At 43.9% G+C, this 6,491-nt stretch overlaps 1 pseudogene; it reads right to left on the minus strand.

Moving 5' to 3' along the window:
- Positions 1–6,491, minus strand: part of LOC112067976 (rab11 family-interacting protein 4A-like) — a 68,010-nt pseudogene that overhangs the window by 23,103 nt on the left and 38,416 nt on the right.

The following is a 6,491-nucleotide window of genomic DNA, read 5'->3' on the forward strand; positions in this document are numbered from 1 at the left end:
GCTCCTCCCCCCTTCAGAGACATCTGATCCTGGGTTGCTCTCCACAGCACTGTCCATGTCTAACTCTGCCCTCTCTCTGCCCTCCACCTCTCCTTCCTCCTCTCCCTCTGGGAATAGATGGCACCCAGGCTCTGGGTTAAGGGACACCCGCGTGCACGTGATGACCGGATGTGCAAGGGCTTTGTCAACACGCTGTAGAGCGAGAGAGAGAGATTTGATTTATTAGGATCCCCATTAGCTGACGACAATGGCGACAGCTAGTCTTACTGGGGTCTGAAACATAACGAAAAACACATTACAGACAAAATATTTTAACATTTACATACAGAGAGGGAGTGAGGTAAGCAGGGGATGTACACACACACAGGCATGCGTGCACACACACACACACACACACACATTTTTGTGCAGTCAACAGAACTACAGGACTATGCAAATAGTACTCTCAGACCTTCAGTCAAAATATTGATAGTGTCTAACACTGATAGACATGTTTTTAGGGTTTTTAGGGTTACATGTTGGTTGTGAACATTGAGCTCAAACCTGAAATCCAAGTGCTAGAACTAGTGCTCAAAATGAGGTCTTAACTCATACAAGGTGTTAAGTAAAACACTAAAGGGATTTAAATCAGGCTTGTGGATTCCTTCATTGTGGGAAGACTCTGGGGGTCACAGAAGGTCATGGAGGGTATTGAGTTGGGGTCAAAGGTCATGAGACTGGTCATTCAGTTTCACTCTAACAGCTCTAATCCAGTCTAATGGTAATAAAGTAAAGAACAACCMATAACCGATAATCAGCCGAGKCGATATATCGMACCAATATTGGCCTTTTCTAGTCTATCGACTATCGGCCCTTCTCTATCGGCTTGGCCAATAGTCCCTTCTACATAGCAAAGCTGCTGCTATGCTAGCKACCACTCACTGCCTGAGCCACGAGCACTGCACAATGCAGAGGAATGTCTAGCTGGGAAAGTCAGCAGCAGCAAACTAGCTCATTCTCCAACAGAAAGGTGCAGTATTGAMAAATTGAMAAATTGACACAGTGACCAAAATCAAACTCCTGTTGCAAATATTAGTTTAGTTAATTCACTAATAATAAGGCTTYWGTCGACGTGCCCCGACATGCATGCAATAAGCTAAGTAGATAGCTATGTGACCTTTTAGCAAATATTACSATAACTAACCATTTCATCTGTGGTGTTATCTAGCTAGCTATATGCTAGCTAGCTGGCTATATAAGCAAGGTGCTAAGATATCAGATAGGAGCTAATAGCCAACGTAGCAAGCTAACGTTAGCTGGTTATCATTTTGAACATGCACCCTTTTCAGCAACGAGGCAATATCTGACTTGCGGAGTAAAGTTAGCTATTTACAGGTGTGCTGATCTGACCAGCCGRAATAGAATCAGTAAATTGACAGTTGATAGTTGGGTTAAATGATTGTCGTAATAGGGAAAGAAAMAAGTGTTTTAAAATGCCTAAATAAAGGTTGGCAATAGGTTTAGCTACCWAAGAATATTCCTGCATATTTAATGTTTATGGACCAAGAAAGCTAWAGATCATCACGTGTTTGTGCGTTCTCACGTCTCAAACTATTGGCAGATTTGAGRCATTCAGACAGAACGTGCTTGGTCATTTCATCTTTTTTCCTACCCTCGCTATCCTTGTTAGATATTATGCACATTTATGGCTTGGCAGCAAARGTCATCGCCATTGAGCTAGTTCTCATAGTAGCAGTAAACATCACCAAGTGATATGAGCGATGGAGAMAGATGTAAGGACATGTGAAAGGGAGCGGAGTTACAGCCTTGCTCTARCCAATCGTAGCTGTAGGATAAAGTTACAAACAGCCCATTTGTTGACAGATAGCTGAACTAGCCAACTGAGTTGTTTTGAATTTCGTCCAGGCAGTTTAGAGATGCTTACTGACAGATAGTAGAAAAAAATCCAGATCACGGAAAATGACAAAATATGCTAGTTTGATAAGCATCCATGATCACAAATCATGACGTTAAATTGGACCCATTTGCATTGAATAGATGTTCTTTTATATTSTCAAACTAACAGCAGTGTCTACATGATGTCCTTCCATACAGGCGTGACATGCTGGAGTGATGCTTCTATGCAAATGTTGTTGATCAGTYGGCTGATTGGCCCAGCATCYTCCAGATTTGGCCGGGGTAGGCCGTCATTGTAAATAAGATTTTGTTCTTAACTGACTTGCCTAGTTAAATAAAGGTTGAATTCAAAATATAAAAAAACTCAGGGCTGGATGCCAAAAGTACTCTTCCTAACATCACTAGAACTCTGTTGGAGCCTGTCTGCCTCCCAGAACACACACACATAAATACACACACACGCACGTACACAGTCACTACCTGGAAAGCATACACACACATCTTTGTGCAGGCTACAGGACAACGCAAATAGTACTCTCAGCCTTATTAACATCACCAGTCAAAACATTGATAGCATTAAACACTGACAGATACATTCTTAGGCTTTCAGTAAAGTTCAAAACATGTTGGTTGAACAGTGATCAGTGAACAGTGAGCACAAACCTAAAATGCAAGTGCTAGAACAAGTGCTCAAATGTGGTCTTAACTCAAACAAGGTCGTAAGTGAAACACTAAAGGAATTTCAATTAGGCTAGTGGAACCCGTCACTGTGAGAAGACCCAAGAGGTCACAGAGGGTATTGAGGTTATTGAGGTGGGGGGGGGGTCAAAGGTTAAAGGTCACGAGACACTTGTCATTAATTCAGTGTCGCGCCAACAGCTCTAATCTAGTCTAATGCTAATAGAGGAACCTTACTTTATCTCTACATACCGGAGAAGTAGGAGAGAGGGAGAGAGAGAGATGGAGATGAGAAAGAGGGAGGTAGAGAGGCCAGCCCAATTACACACAGGTACATCCCACACAGAGCATTAGACAGCTTTAGAGGATTCTCTCTCTCTCTCTCTCTCTCTCTCTCTCTCTCTCTCTCTCTCTCAATTCAATTCAATTCAATTCAAGGGGCTTTATTGGCATGGGAAACATGTGTTAACATTGCCAAAGCAAGTGAGGTAGATAATATACAAAAGTGAAATAAACAATAAAAATTAACAGTAAACATTACACATACAGAAGTTTCAAAACAATAAAGACATTACAAATGTCATATTATATATATACAGGTTGAATTCAAAATATAAAAAACTCAGGGCTGGATGCAAAAGTACTCTTCTCACTACTAGAACTTCTGTTGGAGCCTGTTGCCTCCCAGAACACCACACATAAATACACACACACGCACGTACACAGTCACTACCTGAAGTCACACACATCTTTGTGCAGGCTACGGACAAACGCAAATAGTATCTCAGCCTTATTAACATCACCAGTCAAAACATTGATAGACATTAACACACTGACAGATCCATTCTTAGGCTTTCAGTAAAGTTCAAAACATGTTGGTTGAACAGTGATCAGTGAACAGTGAGCACAAACCTAAAATGCAGTGCTAAACAAGTGCTCAAATGTGGGTCTTAACTCAAAAAGGTCGTAAGTGAAACACTAAAGGAATTTCAAATTAGGCTAGTGGAACCCGTCACTGTGAGAAGACCCAAGAGGTCAAGAGGGTATTGAGGTTATTGAGGTGGGGGGGGGGGTCAAGTAAAGGTACAGAGACACTTGTCATTAATTCAGTGTCCAATCTAATCTAGTCTAATGCTAATAGAGGAACCTTTACTTTATCTCTACATACGGGAGAAGTACGGAGAGAGGGAGAGAGAGAGATGGAGATGAGAAAGAGGAGGTAGAGAGGCCAGCCCAATTACACAAGGTACATCACAACAGAGCATTAGACAGCTTTAGAGGATTCTCTCTCTCTCTCTCTCTCTCTCTCTCTCTCTCTCTAGACCGTTCTCTATCCCATCTTCCTCTCTCTCTCTCGTCTTCTCTCTCTCTCTCTCTCTCCGTCATCTCTATCTCGAGCCCTCCCCGATCTTCATTCTCAGTCATCTCTTCTCTCCTCTCTCTCTCTCTCTCTCTCTCCTTCTCGTCTTCTCTCTCGCTCTCTCTCTCTCTCTCTCTCTCTCTCCTTCTTCTGCTCTTCTCTCTCTTCCTCTCTCTCTCTCTCTCGTCTCTCTCTCTCTCTCTCTTCTCTCTTCCTCTCTCTCGTCTCTCTCTGCTCTCTCTGCTCTCTCACCTGTCATGCAAACACACACACACACTTGTCTGTAGGATTAAAGCGACAGCAGCAGCGGAACTTTGAGGCAGGGAGGGCAGGGACAATACAAGGAGACAAGAGCCTGTTTAGTATTCGATAGAGGACCAGGAGGGGGTCTTCACATACTCCATGCCCCAAGGAATGCCACGACTGGGGTAGAGGCAATAAACTAGGCCATCGCACCTCTCGGGAATGGAAATATTAGACTGCAGAAAAAAGTCGCAGTAGTGAAGAGTGTAAATCTTACCGGAAACGCACAAAGAAAAACACACAGTAAGGAAGAATTGGTAGGATTTTAGGTGAATTGGTGTTTGATTAACCGACTTGACACTGTTTGCTGAAGAACTATTTGGGCGTGAAGAAGCCGTTTTGCATAGCCAGTGTGTACAGCATAGGATCTTGCTGCTGTGTTTTTGGTGCTGTATGCGTGGGCATGTGCTAAGAATGGTTAAGTTGAAGTTGAGCAACGTTCAAGGTCTCTCCTCAGACATGAGACCTCAGATAGGGCTATTTACATTATACAGATGAGCCTCCAATCCGTCTGAATTAAAGCTGCAGTTGAGGGCAGACAGACAAACAAGAAAAATTAACACACACTACCAGTGATGCCGGTCGACTCCCCTTCTGCGCACACACACTCACACAACACACACAACACACACACACACAACCAAACACACACACACACAACACACACACACATACCACTACACAACACACAACCCAACACACACACACACCCACACACACACACACACACACACACAGCCAGACCGCAGGCAGGCATCACCCTCCAGCCTGGTAGTCGGAGTACAATAGAGATCTGGGACAGTTTGGTCAGGGTGGGTGAAATGCCTTTATGCAAGTAAGCAGTTTGGTAGGTTAGGTCAGAAGAGACAGGGTAGAGAAGGATGGGGTAGTAGTTTTGTATTTGATAGGGTTTCAGCTGGTACTCGCTCCCAGTCACCTCCTGAGCTGTATAGACAACCAGTGGGAAGCAGGGTGATCAACGGGGAGGAGTGTGTGTGTGTGTTGTGTGTGTGGTGTGTGTGTGTGTGTGTGTGTGTGTGTTGTGTGTGTTTGTGTGTGTGTGTGTGTGTGTGGCACGTGTGTGTGTGTGTGTGTGTGTGTGTGGCAGTGTGTGTGGCAGTGTGTGTAATGGAGACCGGCTTTTTACCTGATCTTGCACAACAAACTACTTCACTAAAAAGCCTGCCCGGCCATCAGACAGTGAATACCTAGGCTACCACCAGGCTAAACATACTGTGTTGCCCAAAAGTGGTACCAGGATGCTCTCCGCGCCATACTATCCAGTGTCTGTGAGGTTGCCAAATGACCTCACAGCAGCGCCAGTGGTGTTACCTGAAATGCTAGAGGGTGTTGCACTCTTCTTTAATGATGCCATTGTTATATCACACTTCTCCAGGATATGCCCATTCTTGGCTCTTCTTAATATTGATTTAGCTTTCTAGATCACTTACTGGAGTTCTCTGTCTTCTTCTAACTCTTCTCTCTATAACTCTCCTCTCAGCTCTCATCTCTCTGGTTTCCATTCAAGGATCAAGTGGAGAGTGGGAAAGCCACGCAACAACCTGAGAGACCAACCCAGGGGCTCTGCCTGGTTTTTCCTGATATCAGGCCTACACCCATTCCATCTCCTCTCTCTCCTCCTCTTACCGCTTCCACACATCCAGGTGGATTTCAGCTGGAAGAGGCTTTTCTATTTTGCCAAGAGTCGTCCAAGGTATGCCTCAGACTGTTCTGTGGCTGTTGTGTGTGTGTGTGTGTGTGTGTGTGTGTGTGTGTGTGTGTGTGTGTGGTGTGTGTGTGTGTGGTGTGTGTGTGTGTGTAGTGTGTGTGTGTGTGTGTGTGCGCGCCATATCTGACTGTTTTCAGAAACTAGGCGTATGGTTGCGGGTCCTACTTCACAGGAGAGCCATTTAATATTTAAAACTTTTCGCCGGTGATAGCCATGTCTGTCTATTTGAGCTGGTCAGTATTGTAGGTAATCTTGTCTAAACAGCTTTAGAAAATATATATATATATCACATTAGTAGAATTGCATAAGTTTTTTGCTCTCCGTTTTCTGGAGGATCGAGTTTTTTGAAATCACAGTGGAAATAGAGTATGATAGCTAAGGAGATGGAGAAAACACCTGTCTCTTGGGATTCATCTTCCAAATAAGGTGCATCCGTGACAGGGAGAGGTGTCGCATCCATGATGTATACGGGTAAGATAGTCTAACTAACTTACATTTTCAGATATTCATGTTTCTAATTTTGGA

This window comes from Salvelinus sp. IW2-2015, unplaced genomic scaffold, assembly GCF_002910315.2.
Source record: "Salvelinus sp. IW2-2015 unplaced genomic scaffold, ASM291031v2 Un_scaffold19, whole genome shotgun sequence".
In the NCBI taxonomy this organism is placed as follows: Eukaryota; Metazoa; Chordata; class Actinopteri; order Salmoniformes; family Salmonidae; genus Salvelinus; species Salvelinus sp. IW2-2015.